Source organism: Manduca sexta, chromosome 15, assembly GCF_014839805.1.
Source record: "Manduca sexta isolate Smith_Timp_Sample1 chromosome 15, JHU_Msex_v1.0, whole genome shotgun sequence".
Lineage (NCBI taxonomy): Eukaryota > Metazoa > Arthropoda > Insecta > Lepidoptera > Sphingidae > Manduca > Manduca sexta.
In genome coordinates, this window is record NC_051129.1 from 2,616,874 (window position 1) to 2,641,782 (window position 24,909).

At 35.3% G+C, this 24,909-nt stretch overlaps 1 protein-coding gene across 3 annotated transcripts in view; it reads left to right on the top strand.

Moving 5' to 3' along the window:
• The window catches only part of LOC115453417 (probable E3 ubiquitin-protein ligase RNF144A), a 196,894-nt gene that overhangs the window by 116,036 nt on the left and 55,949 nt on the right, over positions 1-24,909 (top strand). The gene's annotated exons all lie outside the window — the stretch shown is intronic.

Here is a 24,909-nt window from a genome sequence, read left to right on the forward strand (position 1 = left end):
ATGTGATTCCAACGGTGTACGTAGTCAGGCATTTAAATATAATGACTCAGATTGAGATCTATAAAGGCAACTTTGACAAGTTCGGCGAATACATAATGGATAAACAAAGAAAAAAAGACTGTCTCGGTGGCGTAGTTGTACTCCATGCGCGGTACGGCAGGCTTCGAATCCCGGGTCGAGCAAAGTGATATTTGGGTATTTCTGCTCAGTATCAGCCCAGAGTCTATGGCGATAGGCTCTCCCCCTATCATATCATGGGACGGAACACACTTGGCGAAAAGTGGGTGCCCTGGTTGCGCCTCTGCATACCCCTTCGGGGATAAATGCGTGATATGTGTTTTTTGTTTTGTAAACAAGGTAGATCCTGCTTTTGATTCTTTTCCATCATCTTTATTTTCGTATGTGAATAATTATGTAAAGTTTTTTATGGCCAATGAAGTTGTTAAGATGCGTATAAATACATTAACATTATGAATGTTTATGTGCGTAGCAGCCGTGGCGATTAGCAAGGCTTATTTGTACGATACTTAATATGCTAGTACACCGAACTTCTCTTTACACTATGATTTAAGTCTCGACTTTGTAATAAAACAATTTTTCGGATTTCATCGCATATTATATTTTTCCCTCGACTTTTCGAAGACTACAGATTTCATGGTCACGGGGGGACTGAGGTGTTGGTCATCCGAAAAGAGAAAGTTATAATATCTATCTAAATCTTAAAATTAAACAAATTTTTGGGTACATTGCAAAGTCTTCAAAACCTCGGGAGAAAATTATAATATAAAAAACCACGATAAAATCTCAAAAAAAGTTTTATTACAATGTGTAACATTTGCGTAAACATAAGAATCTTCCAGTGGCGAAGAGTGAAATTTAGCGTAAGGGAACCCGACACAACTAGGGTTGCCACCCGTACTTTATAATAAAGTATTGTACGTTATTTCGGGTAATTGTACTCTATACTTTATGAGAACAATAAAGTACGCGAAAATACTTTATTTACCATGATATGAAACCTCTAGGGTTGTTTGTAAGAATTTTTGCGTAAAACAGCTGTAATTAATAGTACAAAAATGGCAGCAAGTATTTGATAAGCCTGATGGTATATTTTTTTTAATTGTATGCATTAAATTAAATTTTTATTGTCGATTCCTTCTACGTCAGCATTCACAGAGAAATTTTAAATTTTGTGATGTAGAATATTAAATTACGAGACGAAAAAAAATCGTATTTAAATTTGAAATATTAATTTTATTAGTTAAAAGTTCCCAAGTATAAAATATATTTATAAGCAAAATAATAAAGAAGAAATCATTGGTACTTTATTTTGACACCATGTACTTTTCTTTCTACATTCAATTTACCGATGTACTTTATTTGCTCAAAAAAAAGTGGCAACCCTAGACACAACGTATAAATACTAACATGCATAAATGTGGTCTACAAATCGTTCTAATGATAATTACATTTTACATAAATTAAGAAAGGGAAGCCGATAGGAATCTAGTTATATGGATCCTTCGCCACTACTATTTGCCCCTCTATTTAATATCTCCTATAAGGGTCAAGCAAGCAAGTCAGTTCAGAGGCTTGTTTTTCACTACCTTCTACCCCATGATAGCGACAAACTAACCAACTAAGTAATCCTTCTAACTTGATATTTACTAACACAATTATCGCGTCAACACAGCCGAGTGTGCCAGCGGAGGTCATCAACTCGCACGGCGGTTTAACCTAGAACTTGATAGCGACACTACCCGTTTCTGTGCTCGCTGTCCGCTGGGCTATTTGATTTCTTATGTCGCCGGTTATGCGAGATTGAAGCTTGTTTTACCTAGGCGATGTTTAAAAAATGGACATAGTCTAAGTGATGCTTTTTTTTAAAACCGGATGAGTTTCGGATGGTCTCTTGCGCCGAGGATTCCGTGTAAAATTTGTAGGTAAGTTTTCTAAGTATATATGTTAGTTCAAACCTAACGATAAATTTTCTAAGTATTGTATGTATATTAAAATTTAACTTTACGGTTCGATTGTAGTGTGTGTACTTAGTATATAAGTCATGTTATGTACAGTATTAAGTTAGTATAATGAGAGCAGTCTAATAAAGAACCTGAAACCATAAACACGTCTCAACATATATCCATCCATTACACGATCCCTAGATACGGTTAGTGTACCAAAATCAAATGATAAGTACAATCACTTTCTTTTAGTTACTAAAGTATATCATTACGGTCTTCACATTTTCTCCTTTACATGTCCTTAGGTCATTGCTTCTTGCCAATTTTGTATGGGCGCGCATTTAAAAATAAAATAAATAAAAATCACATTTCTTTAAATTTCATTGTCTGACATAGTTTTCTGTTAACCTTACCTAGAAAACATTTAAATTGTCAATTTTTTTCATTCCACTTCAACATGTACACGCTAATGGAAGTAAAATACGGAAAGTGTTCATCGTTTCGGGGTGTTTTTGTGTTTGTATGTGCTTATTATGGCCATTTTTTATTTAAGGCGTTAACAGTTCATTCGGTCTACTTTGATGGCAAGTATATTTGAATACTAGATATCATATAAAATTCACTTTTTCATACATGTGTAAGTTATTAATTCCTAAATTTTGCGTGCGGCTTCGCCTGTGGAAAATATTTTCACAGAATAAAAGTACTCTATGGTACTCCTGGAGCAATGCAGCTACTATTAGTAAAAGAATTTTTGAAAGCGGCGCAGTAGTTCCAGATATTATCCCTACAAATAAACACAAATTTTTCCTCTTTATATTCGTATAGATTATCTTTATTTCTCGTATGTTAAAAGTATTATTAATCCTCTAGTTCAGTGGTTCTCAAACTTTTTAAATGACGGAACCCTTTTGGGAAGCAAAATACTTGATGGAACCCTACAATAAAACAATTGTTTTTATAAGTGTATTTTTTACTAATCAGCATAATAAAAGTACAATGTAACAGTTACTAATTATTATTGAGAGAGGTGTTTTGATTTTTTTTTCTAAATTCTTGCGGAACCCCGACAGAGGTATCACGGAACCCTAGGGTTCCGCGGAACACACTTAGAGTATAGCTGCTCTAGTTATTGCCAAAGGGTAGCTATTGATAAATTGTGTCATGCACGTTAAACTACCATTTTTTTTATTATCTATTAGCTTTTGCTCACTGCTTCGCCCGCGTGAAGGAGTTTTCCGGGAAAAAGGTCCCGCTATATATTTTCCTGGGATAGAAAGTAGCCTTTAATCTTCTCAGGGTCTTAAACTATCTTCATACCAAATTTCATAAAAATCCGTTCAGTAGATTTTGAGAGAATCGATAACATACAGACAGAAAAGGGGACCTTGTTTTATAATATGTATTGTAGTTTTGAAACGCCATTAGTAATGTTATAAATATTATTCTTTGTAAAGAAAATATTTTTCTTATGAACTCGAGTATTTCACGCTTTTTCTAGGGTGCGAGGCAAATAGAAGTTTTTAATTCGTTTTTTGTGTAGTCCGTGCTCGAGTGCTCTCCACTTGAGAGGTCGCAAAGGCCTCGTAGCTCGTGACGTAAATAGCCGTCGATGTGATGAATATACTATGTTTTGTAGAGTTGACGTAAATGCTGCCTATATTTGTATCCGACGGTGTAGGGACCACCGTACACAATGTACAACCCGCCATAGTGGACCATTTAAGTGGGTCGCGTACCGGGATCAACGTGTTCCGGCTTCAAACAGGCCGGCATAATTGTGTCGACTGTCGTAATCATCTCTAGTCAGCCGACATTTTATTGGACCCCACATCGCTTGCCATCAGGTGTATAAAGAAAATATAAACACTTTAGAGCCTTTTATTATAATTATTATTTTTTTTAAATTAATGGATGATTCTTTTCATAAGAGTTTGATGTAAGAATCGAAGTACTCAACCATGCGGACTTTTCCATACGAGTATCTAAATCAATTTACCGAGTAGAAATTTAATTAAATGAAAATATACTTTATGCCACACATTTTAAGTTTCTTTTATACTTGCACGGCAAAGTGATCTCACTGCACCTGATATGTGGATTAAGTTCCAATAGAATGTCGACTGACGAGAAATGATTACCCCTCGGCAGTCGACACAATTATGACGGCCTGTTGGAAATTACTATACACAGACTTGATTTCAATGTAAAATACATAGAGCTAGAATAAATCTGATATCGAGACGATAAGTCTACGAGAACATTACCTTTTAAGATGTTTTATAAGCCTATGACGTCGTCACTTTAAGTATATTTGCTTGTAATCGCTTTTTAGTATGATATTTGCGTTACAAAGTCGTAAGTACACAATATAATTAGCAGATGGCCTTCGTAATGTACGGTTGACACGTTAAGTGGACGAAGATACGCAAAAAGGATCCAACCCACCAGTGGCGAAGGTTGAAAAAGGTAACCCGTGGCAAAAAAATGCCTAAATCAATATATCGCAGCCAATTTTACAGAAAAGACAGACGTAAATAGACTTAAAAGGGAAGCCGGTAGGAATCTGGTTGTGTAGACGCCACTGTAACCCACAGTGTGGTCGAAAATGAGCCGAGTATGCCAAATTAGTTCTAGTTTATAAGGTCTATATTGTCCATTAGTAAAAACGTCTTAGTCAAAATATGTTAATTTGAACTATTTATTAACAAAATATAGAATATCAATGAACAAAAATACGATTTAAACTTCAAACGTCACTATTTCAAGTGTAATTTTGTGGGCTAGATAGTTTTTGCGTATCTACGTCCGATTTTATAAAGGCAAAGTTAAAGAAACTGCTTCCTGCTATAAAGTTTGATATATGGCTGGATGATGTAGGACCGATGCTTTCATTCATACGCGCTAAATATACATTTTAATTTCGACTGTTTTTAGAGTTCCGTACCGCGAAAGGTAAAACGGAACCCTTATATCACTTCGTTGTCCGTCCGTCCGTCCATCTGTCAAGACGCTTTTTTTTACTGGCTATAGAATTCTACATAAGATATAACTTTTAATAGTCCAAGAGAAAATATTTTCTACGTATTATTAGGAAAAAATCGCTAAAAATGTAATTAGTAGGTTATAGAGACATTTTGAGAAGGCGTTAATTATTGAAACCATATACTTGTCTAATGTCTTCTTGAAAACAAGACTGCCATAAGGTATTCTAACCATAGGTGTAAAATAAAAAAAAATGTTTCGAACAAAATGAATACGAATAAAATTTAATTTTAATTTTACATGTCCAAAGGCCTCTGCTACAGGAAGAGTATTTGTCGGAGCGGCAACATCATACTTTCAGTTAGAAATACACTTACACACACTATATTCGCACTAAACTACAAAATGATCAAAAATCGGAAAACTTAAATCGGAATTTCTGGCAAAAATATTCGTTATATGTGGATGATTTTTTGCCACAATGATATCAGAGTTAAAGAGGAATATGTGGTTTCATTAAGTAACAATATCAAAATGACCTCATATATAATGTATTTGTTTCCCCACAGCTAAGTGCCCTTGAAGTATAATATTTTCAAGTGCTTCTAAGATAGTATTCATAGACGCATTTTTCCAAAATAAGAACATGTCAAACTAGATTTAAATTTAAATTGCAATTTATGTTTTCTGGTAAAAAGACTAAAAAACACGCATAATATTCAAATCAGATTATAAACATGACTACATCATGTTATTACATAACCATTACTTTAAACTAAAACGTACGAGTTTAATCCAGTTATATATTCCAAACACGAATCACAATTTGTTACCGTGAAACGTAAATTTACGTAGTTTGCAATATATTATCAAATGTTGACATAACGTAACGCGTTTGCGTTTTGCACGTACAATTACCTGATAAACTACGGAGGATGTGGTTTGCGTTAATGAAAACGTGTGAGTTATGGTTTGCGTTAATAAATTGTGTTGGCGTATTGATGTGTTGCTGAGAAGTTGGTAAACATATTATGATTTTAATAAATCGATTTATTGACTGGCGTCCCATGACGTAGAACGATCAGCGATGTAAAAATAGAGCTTACAGACTTAATCGCAGACAGTCAAATATTACAATATTATGTGCAAGTAATTGTGTCACGTATGGATCATTGGTTTGTAGTAATTTAATACTTATGAAATCTGTCCTATAATGTTTAGGCGAGGAATCGGGATTTACAACTCTGTTAATGTTATTATAAAAACGTTCTTTTAGTGTAAATGTTTTCTTTGGTAATCTCAACAACATACTGCCGTGAATTTGCCGTTTAAAATGAAATAGCGCAAACCAACGCGCCATTACGAAGATAACTTCGTTCCAAATCAATCCGAAATCAAATATACGGATATTGCGCGGACGGTTACGCCGCACCGCCAGCGTCGCCGGCAGACAATATGAAATTCAAATTGTCTAGTTTGGACCGTTCCGGGTGCGCTTCTCTGTTCTTGTATAACCGAATGCATTTATTATTCGCCGATTTCGATATTGTATTTTGGAATTTTAGTCTGTATCTATAGGAATGCCTCTTTAGTTCATTATTTTGTCTCTTGCTTTGCTATGGCGGCGATAGCCTAGTTGGGTGTGGAGCGGACTGCAAAGACGAATGTCCGCAGGTTCAAATCCCAAGGGCACACACCTCTGACTTTTCTAAAATCTTGTGTGTATTCTTTGTGAATTTATCGTTCGCTTTAACGGTGAAGGAAAACATCGTGAGGAAACCTGCACATCTGAGAAGTTCTCTATAGGAATTTCGAAGGTGTGTGAAGTCTACCAATTCGCACTAGGCCAGCGTGGTGGACTAAGGCCTAATCCTTCTCAGTTGTAAAGGAGGCCCGTGCTCAGCAGTGGGCAAGTATGTAATACAGGGCTGATATTATTATTATTTGCTATGGAGGGAAGTGGACAATAAACATGGCCAGTTTAGATATACATATATTAATACCGGAATGCGACACACGTGGGCTACTATGGCGGATTTTCCACCTGGTACGGTGATCGCTGGAAGCAAATATCCTATCACTTCAAATACAAATATTTACCGAGCTCTGGAATAACATGTCTAACTTCCTTTTATTTCTAAAACTAACACGAAACTTATTATCCGGGAGGGCTTTACTGTCAAAAGATGTTAGTTTTCTTTGTTATTTTCTTAGCATTAAACCTTTATAAATGTAAAAATATTATATGATATTGTATTTAAATATTTTACGTCACCTAGACTTAGGCAAATGGTCCTTTCTAATCAGGAGAGGGTTAATGATAAAATAGTACTCGTCAAAAAAGGGTTGGCTTTATGCGTATTATGTATAAACTGTTAAAATTTCACTCTACACTCAAATAAATTTGTTTCCAACCATAAATTTTATCAATGTGGACAATTTAAGTATTTCGCATATTTCAAAGCGCGGTTCCGAGAGCCGAGCCGGTCACTCACCTTCGGAACGTCGACGTGTCCTCGATTTCATAAAGTTATTTTAATTTCAATGTTAGATTTAAATCTGGAAACCTTGAGCCGCTTTGTGTTTTATTACTTAAAAATAATAATATTTTTTTAAGCTAATTATTAACACTGTTGGTTTTATTATTATTCATTTAATTATAGCGTGAATTATGAAATATATAATTTGGGATTTGTTAATTGCAATTTTTATGATAATTTAAATATTAATTGTATATTTTAAGGTTATTTATAAATAATACATTCCATTATGATCCTTAATGGGCAATTGTTTAATTAGTTTTAATAATTGTTATAATTATTATAACTATAAATGTTTGAGATATGAATTAACGTTACTTCCTTCGTTAATATTACGTCATTAGTTACTAAAATGCGGTCAAAAACAGTGCACACTAAATCCTTCTTGAATACATCTCATTGTTCCTGTTTTAGCTATTATTCACATCACTTCCATTAACTGCTTGTGATTCATCATTATAATTTCCTCTTGAGTGAATATAGCTTGAAACCTTAGTGCAATCAATTTGTACTACAGTAACACTACGGGTATATTTGATACGACTTCCTCGGTCGCGTAAGGTCATGGCCCATGGTCCTGCGCCTGATCTTCTGTGGCATGTTGGATTGTCGTCTCATCGGACTATGGGAGTGAAGGAGCAGAGAGTGCACCTGTGTATTGCGCACACACTTATGCACATAATATCTCCTGCGTACCTGGCTGATCTCTGTTGAGGGCCGCCGTGGCCGAAATTCATTTAGGAAGGAATCAATAATTTATTCGAATTGAGGCGTGTAAATATAAAAAAACACATCTGTAAAATTTTATTCCTCAAAACATAGTTTAACATGTACAATTTCAGTCGAATCAGTTAGCTTCAAAATATCCTTTTAAAGAATATCTCTATCCAACAAGAAGAAGGAAATCCGGCGGTATATCATTAACACCACATATCACCATAAACACCGTAACTTAAAAACATTATCAACCTTTAATACAAGCAATGAGTTTTTTATGTTTTGCAATACCCTGCTCAGTTTTCACATACCGATGCTACATTGAATAAGTGAATCCTGTGTGGGAGCCATCGCTGTAGACGTCTCAGTCCGTCAGTCAATATTAAGAATCCTATATACGTATATAGTATAGATAGTAGGGACCTTCAAACGCTTGTATTAAATGCACCAGCAGACGCAGAGCACTCAACATCAACAAATCAATCTAACATAGTTCGCGTAATGCCCGTACATCATAACTCCGACGTGTTTAGACGCTCAGCAGACGCCCGCGATCATTACCCAGTCGGACGCCGCACGCCGTTTATTTAATCTAAAGGTGGGAATGGTTCTATATTGAAACAAGTTTGATTAGCAAGAAAACTTGCAGTTGACTTCCGCAAGCGTTTTGCACCGTGTACATAATGATGGGAAGGTGACTACTGCAAATTTTGAGGCTTGCAGAACTTGCGGCGATTTCCAGGTGTAGAGTTACTGCAGCCATAAGTGTAAACGCATCTAGAAGTTCTCGAGAAATTATTTCTGAGAGAATTTGTCAGTCTAAACTGAGCTCAAGGATCACTGTTATAGAGTGTAACTTGGAGCATTGACGAGGTTACGTTGGTGATTCGGTTTGGGTTTTTGTTATAACTGATTGATTGTCCGATTTTAATTATACGCTATAATTAAGTATGCGAGAATGAAGGAAAACGCTGAATGCATGAAACATCTAAAAGATCAATTTAGCTTTTTTTAGAGAAAGCCTATGTTCAGCAGTGTGATTGTGTGCTTCCCTGTGGTTTTTTTTTTTCTGGTCCCCCTATCCAGGACAAGGGATATTTTTTTATTTCTTTATTTTTAGCGCCTTATTTTTTATATTTTCTTCCCTGTGGTTGATGATGAGGACGACTGGTCAGGTTTCTTTTTGTGTATTTCTACAAGTGAGCTATCCTGTTCTATTTCTGAGGACATTCTAGCCAAGACTCAGAAAGCACGAGACTTTCCCGCCCTTCACACCCACAACTCCTGTAAGCTCAGATCGACAGCACGTATTATTACACCGTGCAGTGAAGCTCGCCGAGTCCCTGAGAACACTAATTAGGCTTAACCTGTAACGAAATTAATTAAATAGAACGGTAGGGAGGACTTGGCAATATATTTAACTTCAGGAAGCAGTATCTATTGTTCAGTGTCATGTTTGGACTACACTGCACTTCACATCTCCAATATAATTTTGCTCTGGTAAATCTTCCAAGTTATCCCACTCCAAAATTATATCGGAATCTTCTATCTATCTATCTATAATCTATCTTTATAGGAAGAAATCTGGTTCAGTTTTAACTACCAGCCTCCTCTCTGACGTTAACCCCGCTGGCATCCACGTTTTTATAATCAATAAACCTAAATCTAATAAATTTCTTCTCATACATAAAACGAACAGAAGGAACTGGTTCGTAATAGAAGCACATTGCAAGTATGTGATTTATTCATCTTCAACGAATTGTTTTTTCGCCATCAAATATTGATACATCAGAAGCCGTTGAGGCTATAAATCACGTATTTTGGGATTATTTCGTTTTTTCACGAGGTGAAAATGCTTGTTGCTTTGAGATTTAATCTTCCGGTATTTTTTGGGTTTTGTTATGTTTATTGAGAAGTTTGAGAAGTTATTGGCAATACGTTCAATAGGGTAATGTATTTTCGGAACTGTATTGGGAACGCATATATTTTTAAGAATTTGGATATTGGATGTGTGGATGGAATTACACAAATTTGCAATACAATTTACATATTCGTCTGGATTTTAAATCGTATGTGCAAAGGCCGATGATACATAATTTTATGTCACCAGGATACTGACTCGGGTACATAGAGAAGTACGCTTGATAAGTTACTATAACAATCATATTTAACTGCACAAAAAATATTTGTTTTTATGCAAAGCTACGTGGCCTAATTTAGAAAAGTAAATTTATAAAGTCGTTTTGTAAATTGTATGTTCACAAATTGCTGCTTCCCTTAAACGAATCCTGTAAAATAAATGAATAGTATTGAAAGAGCTATTAACTTAAGTTAGTTGCAGGCCGATAGTTAAGCTTTACCTCAACTCGTGTAAGTGTGTTTTTTTTATACTCGTGCGCACATCGCAAACTATAAAAACAAAGCTATACTTAGCCAAGAGTTACTCGAATTTACACACGTTTGCTCGATTTATGACATTCCAAATTTAAATTCAAGTCATTCGATCAACGGATTTACAATGTCTTCGCCTTATTACAGCTCTAATTTATACACCAAAATAACTTACTCCTTTCCGTGGATATTATAGTCATATATATTTTAGTTACAAATTAATCCCACACCGCGTGTTTGCAAGATCGCCCGCGTGTTTGACACCGTAGTGCCTTTTCCTTCGTGTCGCTTGCTTACGACTAATGTATTCCGTCTAGCGCCTCGCATGAATATTGCATCAGTTGCTCGTACGAGAGCTTGTTCTCAATGTCGACTGTTCGGTGTTGGGATTCTGTTTTGTACCATTGTGTTCAGTTGCCATATTCAGAGGCTGTGTAGTGCAGATGTTAAAATTACTTTAGAGATGTTACGTAGATCTATGTATATTTTTGGTTGCTCGAATTTAAACACGGAAGTTATACCGCTTATCGCTATATGGTTTCTTAGATGACTTAAAGGATTTGCATATTTGACTTTATTATACCATAAGTTACGCGTTTATCCACGATGGGTTAAGAGGTGTAACTAGCGTACCCATAACTTACTAAGCTTATATTGGCAATTTATGGCCGTATCGAGCACATATCAATCATACAATTTCATTCAACAAGATCCTGTTCTTTTTTTTATATTTTTATAATGAATATAAATATTTTTATATACACCTATAATAACAAACAGTACTTTCATATAAACAAAAATGTTATTCATAAAATGCTCATTGCAAATATAAAATAAATAATACGGAAATCTATTAAAACACCAAACCGCGGACTGTAAACTTCGACATTTAATATGATTGTCGGAAAATATATGCATTTTACATGCAGCGTTACGTACATACATACGCCTCTTGAATGGCTTATGTGTTTAAATACATTATCATGGTGGACGTGCGTTAGTACATTATTTTATACTTTTATATGTAAGAACATTAATAAAACTTTTTTGCTTGAACTCGCTTATCTCTGGAATTGCTGCACCAATTCTGATATTTCTAAATATAATTATTTTATGTAAAGAAACCACTTAAAAATACTTACTTGTTTTTAAATTCTTTTACTAATAGGAAGCTAGAAGAGAGCAAAATTACCTATGAGTTCTATCAACTACTTATTATCTTGGAAATGGGCATCAACGCGTGTAGAACTGCGAGCAAAAGCTAGTATTTAATTATACAGAAAACTGCATTATTTATAAGCGTAGGTACCTTCTTAGTATACCTGTGCGTGCAAAGCCGCAAGCGAAATTGATAAAGAAAATTAAATATAAAAAAATGATAAATTTAAAACTAAGCGTAAACACAACGACGACGATTTCCTTGCGGTGCAGTATGTTGGGTGCTATATGTGACAGGACTATGCTAATGATGTTAAAAGCTACGTTTACAAAGACCTACCAATATATTTTGTTTGCTAAGAAAACGATAATATACAGAAACACATTCTCTTTTAATATTTATTTGAGACACGAACATATGCAAACATCCTGCAGACTGTAGCGGATAATTTTGACTCTCCTATAAAAATATATCCCGGAGAAGGTAATCAATTAAACAATGCCATTGGTCGGTTAGTGATTCTCCCACTGGAATTATAAGTAAGGTCGTAGAGTACTATACCGTCTACGGGGGCAAACCCGTCTGCAATTACGGGCGTTTTAAGTGAAAGACAGCTTTCATAGTAGTATTGGTAAATAGGGAAATATTCGGCGCTTATATCTATACGATAAGTCCGGTGCTTCGATTAGAATGCCTATAATTTCAAAAAGTCGCCCACATAACCGGTTTAAAGCCTGTTGACCTTATTTCAATATGTGGTCTGTTTTTTCATTTTTGTATTTTTATTTACCTAGCCTAAGGAATATGGATTTTGTTGTCTGATATGAATAAATTAATTAAAATTAGATTTTGAAAATTTGCAATCATAATATTCTTGGCTTCCGGTGTGCCATCACATTTGTTTTTGAATATAATATATTATACATAATCATGCACGCACATTTATTGACTTATAAAAGATTTGTTAAACATTATTTTTGTATTCATTTGCTCGCTGTGCCTCTCGCGTGAAAGTCACTTCATAACTTAAATGCCAACTATACACTTTACCGGGAAAAATAGCAGTTCAATGATAATCCAGGACGTGGACTATTTAATATCAATAGTCAATCAGTAGTGTATAAACTTGTAACATGCAATATATAACTGGTTAGGAGAGGCCAATGTTCAGCAGTGGACCTCCAATGGTATGATGGTGAGGATAATAAATTTGATTTGTGATAAATTTCCATACAAAATAATTTACTTCACTGTTTTAACCACGCTAGGAGGTCATATTCTCAAAAGTACATATACTAAATGAAATCTCTTTTCACAAGCCCACATACATTTCAAGATGCAAGTTTTGCTCTTTCAAACTGGGGGATCAACGTTGCTTTGTGTCGCAAAGGTCGGGCGGCCATCTCGAGATGTGGGCCAGTGGCTCACCACATCTCATCGGCCCATATACCGCTTGGCACGGACTCAACTCGCCAGTTACTGGGGCGATGTATTGTCGTTGGCGGGCTGAGTTTATCTTCGATTGTTCTGGTGGAAGAATGCTGATTTACGTATTGTAAAGTCGTGAACTTTCTAGAAATCAATTATTATTTGAGAAGGTTTAGGTGTGTAGTGATTTCGTCGACTGTTTTACAGTGACGAGGGGTGCAATTAAACAAAAAGGAACCTGACTAATATAGGGTACTAACACGCATAAATGCAGTCTGCAAATCGTTCTAATGATAATTAGATTTTACATAAGGCACAAAAAGGGAAGCCGCCAGGAATCGGCCCGTGAAGCATCTCAACGTTTGCCGGCAAACATGACAGCTACATGACATTACATGTGTCACAGGAATATAACCTTATATACTACATAATAAGGTTATTTTTCCGTGACACGCGTAATGTCATGTAGCTGTCATGTTTACCGGCAAACATTGAGATGCTTTAAGTGGTTATATGGACCCTTCACCACTGCTGTTCTAAGCACGCATAGTTTATTTGAATCTCACAAAGTGCATTTTCACAATAAAATAATTATAGGTTCGAATTTAAACTTTATGCAAACAAGCGTGTCCTTTGTTCTTGATAGAATGTCTTCTAAAGCGTTCAATAATAAAGTCAAAAGGTTATATGTTAAACAACACTTAGTTTAAAGGATAATTACGCACAAATTAAGTTGATTTTAATCTTAATTTTTAACATACCATTTGCCTTCAATTGGTGTGAAAAAACATACAAAATGGGTTGCCTAAGTGGTTTCATACCTCCTACATCCAAATTTACGAAATGTACGTCTTTGTATAAGTGTGGGTAATGTGTCAATAACACACACCTGCACTCACGCCTTTATCTCCGAAGGGTACGCAGGGGCGCAATTGGTGCACCCTCCGGTGAGTGTATTCCATCGCATGACGCAATAGGAGGCGAGCCTATTGCCATATCGGACATAAATTCCGCCATCAAGGCAAATACTGAGTAGAACATCCAATATGATTTTGCTCGACCCAGGGATCGAACCCGAGACGTCAGCACTGCAGTCGTACAATACAACAGCGCCACGCGAAAGCCAGACAGGCAGTTCGAATGATTAACAGAATTTTAACTTTTTGTCCCTGTCGTATTTATAGTTATTGTGTCATCAAATGCGATAGATTTGGTGGTATAGGTTTTGTGTACGATGATTCGACAGTTTCATTCAAAGGCATTTATATATTGCGTTTATCGCCTGTATCGTAAGAAAAAAGGGAAAACCAGAAGTCAATAGGTTTATAAGTAAACTAGCTTTTGCCCGCGGCTCCGCCCGTGTTATAAAGTTTTTCAGGCTAAAGTTTTCCGTTATAAAAGTAGTAGTTTCCCGGGAGCCTATGTTCTTCCCAGGGTCTCAGACTGTCTCCATACCAAATTTCATCTGAATACGTTGGGTAGTTTTTGAGTTTAACACGTTCAGGCAGACAGATGCAGCGGGGGAATTTGTTTTATAATATGTTTTTTAGAACTTTTTAAGTGGAACAATCCCGTCATACATCATTGTTGCATAACTTTACCCGTTTACGCAGCGAAGGCAACGGAAGCTCTCAAAACTAATAATTTTCCCCGTTTTTGCAACATGTTTCATTACTGCTCCGCTCCTATTGGTCATAACGTGATGATATATAGCCTATAGCGGTCCACAAATAAAGGGCTATCCAACACAAAACGAATTTTTCAGTTGAAACCGTTAGTTCCTGAGATTAGCCATTACTGCTCCGCTCCTATTGGTCATAGCGTGATGATATATAACTTTGAGCACTCCACAAACAAAGGACTATTCAACACAAAAATATTTTTTCAGTTCTAATCGGTAGTTCCTGAGATTAGCCATTACTGCTCCACTCCTATTGGGTATAGCGTGATGATATATAGCCTATAGCACTCCACGAACAAAGGGTTATCCAACGCAAAAAGAATTTTTCAGTTTGGACCGGTAGTTCCTGAGATTAGCCATTACTGCTCCGCTCCTATTGGGTATAGTGTGATGATATATAGCCTATAGCACTCCACGAAGAAAGGGTTATCCAACGCAAAAAGAATTTTTCAGTTTGGACCGGTAGTTCCTGAGATTAGCCATTACTGCTCCGCTCCTATTGGGTATAGCGTGATGATATATAACCTATAGCACTCCACGAACAAAGGGCTATCCAATGCAAAAAGAATTTTTCGGATTGGACCGGTAGTTCCTGAGATTAGCGCGTTCAAACAAACAAACAAACAAACAAACAAACTCTTCAGCTTTATATAATAGTATAGATGTAATATAAAAACCTAACACGCACTCAAGTATCCGAGCTGTTAAGTAAATATTTGATCTGTACCCCTAGCATGAAAAATGCGCTTGTGATCGTTTATTGAAAACTAGTTTATGCTCGCGGCTTCGCCCGCGTGAAGGAGTTTTCCGAGATATAAGTCCCGCTATATATTTTCTCGGGATAGAAAGTAGCCTGTAACTTTCCCAAGGTCTTAAACTATCTCCATACCAAATTTTATAAAAATCCCTTCAGTAGATTTAAAAAAAATCGATAACATATAGACAAACAATAAGCGGGACTTTGTCTTATAATATGCAATGATGGCGGTAAGAGGAAACTCTTGCGATAACTATACGATAGCGAGTAAACTCGTGTTAGATGTATTGAGCGTATGTTAGTTGCGTTTGTAATTTTTCAAGAATTACATTCTAACAATAGGAAATAGGTAGCACCCATGCAGTCTCTTATACCAGAGTTGTCAACTTGAGAGCGTACTCTTATAGCAAAACATATTAAGTGCTTAATAGTTGAGTGTACTGTAATATGTTGTAGTTTAAAACCGCACTTTATTTGGGTGCGTACGCGCAGTTTCGCTGGACGGTCATTCCTATGCGTCGGTGTCGTTTCGCTTGGCCTCTCAAGTGTATCTCTAGCTTCCCCATTCTCTATAATGAGTTTAAATCGTTATTGCTCTCATATTCCAAACTGTATTGTGTACGACTCAAAGCGATCTCAAACTACCCAAAGAGATTTATTATACACTAGCTTTTGCTCGCATATCATGTGAAAACTCCTGCTATATATTTTCCCGGTACAAAGTAGCCTAAGTCCTTCCCAAGATCTCAAACTATCTCTATACCAATTTTAATCGAAATCCATACGATGGTTTTTGAGTTTATCTCGTTCAGACAGACGAAAATACGGGGTAAATTTTTTTATTTGTAAGAAAGTATGGATATGTAAATAGTTGATCTATACACAGGTAGGCACCGTCTAATTCCATAATCAAGCAGTAATGTAGCACAGTGATCTGTTATGTATAACACTTGAGACAGTAATTGCTTGTTAACTCAAGGTCATATCTCGTACTCAACTAGTCGTATCTACGCCATATTGTTTTTGAAGCGTACACGTTAATTTGAATGTCGGTATTATATCTCATTACCGCTGACGAGACGTTACAATTATCACTCGTGTACTAAGACATCTGTCACGAGTACTAATAACCTGAGCTAATAACAGCAATTCTACTTCGCCTTAGTACTATTTCAAATACGCGTTTCATTGAGGAGAGACTATCCAGCTGCTTCTGATGCTGCTACTGCTGTAAGCCAGAATCGTTAGGCATGTAATGACTAGCGGTGAAGTTCGATGAAAATGGAAACACGAAATGTAGGTAAATATTGTGAATGACTTTACCAACACGTCAGTCAACATCTTCGAAACGTCGGAAGAAAATTATAATATAAAAGTAAAATTTCATTTCAATGTCTAACATTCGCGTGAACATAAGAAATCTGTATTTTAGGACCTATTTCACAATTTGTGGGTAAATGCTAATTATATCAATGTATAAGCCGATCAAATACAAACATCACACTAATTTATGCTCTACGGTAATGAAACAAGTATTATCTACATTAGCTGCTTAATACGATAATGGTCAAATAAAATTTACTTGAAGCTTGTGGAACACACCTATTATATTGTAACTTTTATTTTATTGCTAAATTGGCTACTACTGTCATACGAACACGTTTATCAGAGTGATAATTGTTTAATCGATTTTTAATATAACGATAAGTGACGATAATAATCGTGATGTTTAAATTTGCAAGTAGTTTTTATTACGTCGTTTGATGATCAATGCTGTCAGTCCATTTATAAATATGAAACCGCAAAATGTTGTTCGCACATTGACGTATATTCTATGAACACGAACGTCCATATAAACTATTTGTTCAAAATCGTACCTAAATGGCAAACAAAACGTCACTGTTATAACCTATTTATTCATTTGAACAACAAATAATTTTACTTATTTGACTAATATTTTTTATTCAAATCCAGGTTTACACTTAGACTCGAGTTCTTATATCATGAGCGCCACTCCGTGCACAACCACAAGCTGTCAATATTGACCATACTAAAGTTTGATTGGATTGCAGCTCAATTCAGTTGAACACAGTGAATGTTCGGAACGCCAAAGTACGTAGTACATATATATCGACGTGTTCACAGAAAACGAATTGGCGAAAATGGAACTAGTGAACTCATGAAAGCATGAGGTAGTTAATTTATTACATTTATTTGTGATAGGGGGCTCATATCGCGTGAGACCGGAGAAATAGAAAATCATTTTTGATTAATTACGTCCCTAAATTTGTAAACCATGTTCCGTTCGTAATCAGTAATGGAGTATCAAAAGGTGTACCGCACTCTTATTATCCTCTAATTATACGTCTAAAAACAAAGGAAATTGTATGCAATGAATAAATTTATTTATTACTCATAGTGAATCAACTATTATTAAAAAGAGTGCACACCTTGTTTCTAACGCGTCCGTAGCATGATTCATAATGCAGTATTAAATGCGAAACGAAATAAAAGAGTTTTTTAACCTTAACAATGATACTTTTAAATTGCTATCAGGTGTAAGCGTCACCTTAACTCTTTGTGCATGTAGGATGACTCATAAAGCGAGGATAAAAATTCGAAATTTGAACTCTGACGCTAATTTTAAATTTATGTTAGGCTGGAAACAAAATGGACCATCTTTTTGTTGTTGTTAATACCAGCTACTATCCCGTTGCTAGGGCGAGTGCGCTAGGTAAAGTCTGATTGGAAAATAGCCCTTAAATCCACAGGACAACAAATAACAACTGTGGCAAGAGGATTACTATACTCTAAAACAGGAGCTATTACATAAAACCTTAAATAATTCACAACAGAACCTCGCCAAACGTGTTGTTTACAAGAACGCGGGTAAACAAGCAGTTTCCATTCCACGCGGCGTCGGTCGCGGCGGACGCTAATGATCCGCGCGGCATCGCGGTCCACTTTCCCCATTGTTCTCAGTATTCCATCAGCGTGGTAGATTACAGAGCTCACCGCGCCCTGGTTAGAGATGTATTGAACGAATTTCGAGTTGTGCGTTCGGATTTTATGCGAAAGAAGCGATGATTAGCTCCGAGATTGTCTATTTTTTACAGAGTGGCCGGCGTAATTGTGTCGACTGACGATGTACAATACATGATATAATATCAGCCTTGTATTATAGGCTGTCCCACTGTTGGCTACTACTGAGAGGGATTAGGCCTTAGTCCACCACGCTGGCCTAGTGCGTATTGATAGACTTCACACACCCTCGAAATTCCTATATAGAACTTCTCAGGTATGCAGGTTTCCTCACGATGTTTTCCTTCACCGTTAAAGCTAGCGATAATTCACAAAGAATACACACATAATTTTTTAGAAAAGTTAGAGGTGTGTGCCCTTGGGATACACAATACTTAGTAACAATGATTGCAAACTTGCAATCTGGTGTGATTGTAGATAGATAGTTCATAAATAAACTAATTATACATATTTTTTTAATGTCTTTGCCCTCGGCAAAATAATTGCGCGCATCTAATGCAGTACAAAGCGGTACCAAATAGTTTCAAGAAATATGTGTCTCTTCTTCATAGATGAATAGGCACTAGCGCAATTCCGTTCACGATTCGTCTGAACGAGCCACCTGACGTGCGCGATACTGTGGTCCTTACCTCGTTATATATTTATATATTAGTCGACCAAGAGCTTACACAAGTTACCCAATAATAGAACTACCGCGAACACCGTATCTTAACAAAACTTCAGACATTCCCCAATTAGCATAAATGAATACTAAAGACCATTAAATGATTTCGTTTTTATCTACTTTTTTACATTATCCGAACTAATCTCTTAATTAAATATTTTGTAATAATTTGCTTAGAATATCTTGATACTCCAACTACATTGTTTTTCACATCAATTACTACAGTCAACATAGTAACATGGAGTAGCAGATAGCAACTAAAAACACGAACACAAAATTAGCACATAATGCCGTAATGAGAGTTGCGGTCCAATGTACGTTTCCAGCATTATATTAATTTCGCAAATCAATGTAATCTGCTTCCAATTGCTGCAGACGTGACGTCAAACTGAATAGCTATTAGCTGTATTGTGTTAGCTATGTTGTACGAAGACCTGCAATCTTTGTTTCATTATGCTGCATCAGGAAATTGCACGTTATTATGATTTCTTTCCTCGCTAACTTTCTAAATATAGATTGTGCCGTGACGTTGTTAGGATTCAATTTATTTTCAGACGGTATTGTGTACTACTGATTTGACATTTGCTTAGAACACGCAATCTGCCATAATACTGTCTATATTTCAAACCTTAACCCCTTCATCTTTAAAATTATTTTCCTTTCTAAAAATTTATCGAGAGTAATATTGTAAGCTTATTTTTTGTTGCGAATTATTAACGGCCTTGTAATAATTTTTTCTATCGGTCTAACACTGAACTTGTGACGGAATTAGCATGTAAAAATATTCACTGTTACGCCAAGAAAGAAGATAAATGAATGAGCTGAAAACAATCTCTGTTTAGTCTGTTTCGTGTCAGATGCTGTGTTAATAGATGTTATATTTTTAATGGAGCTCTTAGTTGCTATTCTTTTAACATGGTAACGAAGATGAAGACATTTCGAATTTCGGAGAATAATGTATAAACAACATTTGGTTTGTTTTATACTTCTACATAAATACAACGATCGATAAAGTCTGATAGTTAAAGTATTTTGATGTTATTCTAATATAATGCTATGTTTGAGACGCAAATGAAACGATCACTATAAACCAATATTCAATAATGCGTACAAATGAATACACAAGGTTAAGTACACAAACTACTGTTTACGTAACAATTTAACACCCAAAGCTTTTGATTAAAAATAACAAACTATATTGTAGTTAGTTGTTACAAACAAATTCGATTATTATTTTGTTTACCGGCACGATACGCTCTCTCAGGTACCAGGAGGCCATAGCATCAAGGAGTTGTATTGGCAAGTCGACTTGCACAACCGGTCACGTCCGCAGGCCGCGTGCAGCATTGCCGATTACGTCACTCTATTGAACGTTATGTGGAGTAGGTACCGAGTGCGCACGCACTAAGTGTAACGTAACTCCAACACTTTTATGTCGCCCTGGTACTTTGAGAGCCTTTAAGGATTCTAAAGGATACGGAGTTCCTTGAATTTCTTAGGGACATTGAATTTATTTATTCAGTAACGCTATTTTGACGCTGGCGACGGCGTATTTTGTACTTTATAGACCTATAGCTGGTTTCTTAAATTTAGATTGAGATACTTATATGGTGGACAGAATATGTTGTTAAGTATGTATAAATATTAGGGACGGGCAATGGGTATTTATTTATGTATTATATGTATCTAAGCATGTCTAAGTACAATTTTACTTCATTAATGTATCGAAGTAATTTAAATAACCTGGGAATATTTAAATATTTTGAAACGCTTATAGTTCGGTTTAACACAAACGACATTGTGGTGGCACACCAAGAAATTAATTACAATTTTTTTTTATATTTTAATATCTTCTCGTAGTAATCAACGCTCTCATATTATACTTAATACTAATCTTGATGTCAATGAAGCGTAATAATTCAGAACAATCATTTAATTTCCTTACTGTTTTAAAACATAAATTTTGTACAATAAATTAGCCGGATTTTTTTAAACCAAATCTTATTTATAAAACCTGGAGTCTTGTTTTGTCCTATTTATTAATTTAAAGTTGTATCTGCTGTTTTGTTTTATGTTGACCGTTTTTTGCTAGTTTCTTGTGTTGTTGCATAATTATATTCAATTATGGTCATATAATTAAAATTAGTCTTTTATTTTGCCATGGATGATGTAAGATCATCTTAGTGTTAAAACAAAGTTATCTTAATCCATTGTAATTTAAACTCCATGCATGTTTATGTTTGTAATTTTTTTACTTGTTTTGGGTTTTTCCTTCTTAACGATTAGAGTTATCACAACCAGTGTTTTGTCACTTTCTTGCGTCAAATAAATTATGAAATATCGTCATACAAAACTGATTACGTTGATTACTTATTAAAAATCTTTATCGGAATTTGATTTATAGCATCATATTTTATTTCCATGTATATATCTAGTAAACATTATGTATGGTATCACGAGTCACGACCATACTTATAATTATAAAATTATTATTATAATAAAATATTATTTATTAATTACAACGCATATTATATTTATTTCACGCATCGCTGAGGTTTTCGACCGGCCTTTTATTTCTCGCGATGACGGTCGAATCGACTGCAGCCCAACCCCAAATGGCACGTGTAACTACGTGATTTGTCGCGTGACCTACCGCGTAACGTGTAACCCTCCCGTTGATTTTATTTTCGATCAAGGCTACAATACGGCACGCGCGGTCTCGCGGGCCCCCTGTGGTGTAAAAGTTCACATAACCGCGTACTTTTTTACAGCGTTTGAGGGTTAACGCGCGATGTGTTGTGCGGGTTGATTCAACTTGACGTTTGTAATTAATTAGTGAGTTTCGGGAAATGTTGACTTATAATCTTGGTTGGATAAATGTAATATATTTAATTAAAAGGGGTGTTAAATGGGTTTTATGTTTGCATATTATTACATTTGGAATATAATGTATGTGGTTTACGTTGTACAAACAAAAATGACCTTGTTTTGTTATGAATATTGCCATATTAATGTAACACGATTAATAAAATATTATATGTGTTTACTTAAGTGTAAATTAAATTAAATTGATTATAATTAATGCGATAAATATTTTTAGTACATAATTAATTTTATCGTTAGTTATCACGTCACCACATATAGGAAACAAATCCTCGTCTGTCTGAACGAGATAAACTCAAAAACTTTCAAACGGATTTCATCAATGGACGGAGTGATTGAAGAGGGACAGGTTTATGCCTATAATTCAATAATGTTTTGTATGAAAAAACAAAAGTCAGAGCTCTGCAACCTGTGCGATATCATTGCTAGTTTAATATAAGTACTAGTGAAATTACAATTTCTACCCCTATACCACCTCACCGCTCAGTGGCGGTTCTTCCATAGAAGCCGAAAAGCCTGGCTTGCCCTAAAATTATTTGCACAAAACGGAATATGGAACAATAATCATAATTTACGTACGGTACAGTAGTTTTGACGGGTGATTTTTTTTTTAACACTAATTTTATGTGAAACGGTGACGTATTTTTTTTGTGCTGCTTTGGCTTGCCCTCGGTACAATGGTAGGCACGCCACTGTCATCCCTGTATAAGTATTGATTGACTAAAGGTGGACGTATATAGCCACCTTTAGCATTAATGTGCCTACATCAAACAAATAAATAAATATTATGTTCAAGACATATATGAGGCCTTCAGCGTTAATCCACAAGAAACAAATAAATAAATATGAACTCTGTTCAAACACGTGTGCATTACTCGCGTGGTGTCTATTTGTTAACGTGAACCCTCGCAATTTGTCGCCGCGGTCTCATTAGCCGGCGTTAGCAGCGATTCCGGGCAATTTCACAACAACACGCGTGATGTCGCTCCGGTCACGCGACTAGCAAATTATTATCTGTTGTTCGTTACCGGTGTAGGGTTCAGTGGCGAAGCGTCCATACAATCAGATTCCTACCGGCTTCTCTTTTAGGTTTATTTTCGATTGTCTTAGTTTTTGTTTACTGTTAAATTAGCCGCGATATGTGGACTTAGGCAATTTCTTTTTACCTCGGAATACCTTTTGAAAAATTTCACCCTTCACCATTGTTAGGGTTAAGTTTCGTTTGCGATATACAGGGTGATTTGGACAGTGCGTTAATAAATGAAATTATGTACTCTTATTTACCTGTGTTAACATTGTGTCAAAAATTACGTATGATTAACGAATGTTTTTACTTAAAATCCCGATGTTTTTACCATTTTGTAGTTTAGTGTGAATATAGCGTGTACTCACGCGTAATATACTCATATTACTGACTGAAGGTGTGATGCAGCCGCTACGAAACAATCTTTAAAATTAGCAATAATGGAATTGGGCATAGATAGTAAAAATGACTTTTTATTGATACATATTTATTTATTTCGAAACTTACACTTTTTTATTTTACACCCACAGTTCGAGTAATTTATTGTAGTGTATTTTTTTCAAGAAGATAAATATGTGGTTTCATTTGGTAACCCAATGTCAAAATTATCCTGTATAAACATGCCAATATGGAACACTTGTTTTATACCGGTCGAATTGATGTGAATAATTTGCAAGTTATTATTAATTATGTCTCGGTACAACGGGAAAAGAAAATATTATGAGGAAAATTGCATACCTGTTAGTTATTTATAGGAATTAGAACGGTACAAAGTCTAAAAACCAGTAGCTTAAAACTTTTGTTAGTATTTCCATTTCTTCATATCACTTACCGTTGGGATCTCTGGTCAGAATTATAACTATTTTAAAATATTCCTCGCATACAAAAATTTTGGGAACACGATCTCCGATTTAAAAAAAAAAATTCGCTGTTAATATTTAGTATTTACAGAAATTACTTTTTAAAAAATAAGTCTTTGACGCACAGTGTAGATTTTTTTCTCAGTTACTGCCTAGAAAAGGGCAAAAACATTTTTATTACCACCTATTTCATATTATAATTTTAATTACCGTGATAATGTATGAACTTGTTATTTTTATATCTAAAAGCTATAATTATGGTTTCCTGCAGATTATTACCGTCAAAGGTGTTAAATGTTTTATTTTTTAATATCATGTATAAATGATATTTGATTTAAAATTCACCATAAAATCGTTTGTCGGCGTTATTAAACGCTATTATTTTTTTCTTTATAATATTTTTTTTTCTATTGTTGCTTCCGTCGTAATACATTTTGTCAACTTTTAGATGTTAACACAAGGTCTTAAGTTTTTGGTTCGTCGAGTCAATCGGATTACGTTTTATTTTCGTCTTTTCTATTTCGGGTCGTCCGCAAAGTACTTAGTTCATGTGAAGATTATAGTTGACGAAAAGGTAAGGGAAAAAGTCGGTTAATATTTTACGAGATCGTACAACTTTTATTAGGTTAGAAATAGTGCGGCTAATGTGGCGAGGTCATAAAATGTGTTGACAGATGAGATGAACTCGGATTTGGTGCAAATATTTGGTCAATATACATTACAGAGAGACTTTAGTCTAGACTCATTGTCTCAAATAATGTTATGTCCTTTAAATATTCACACAAATTAATTTATAATATTCAGAAAAATCTTA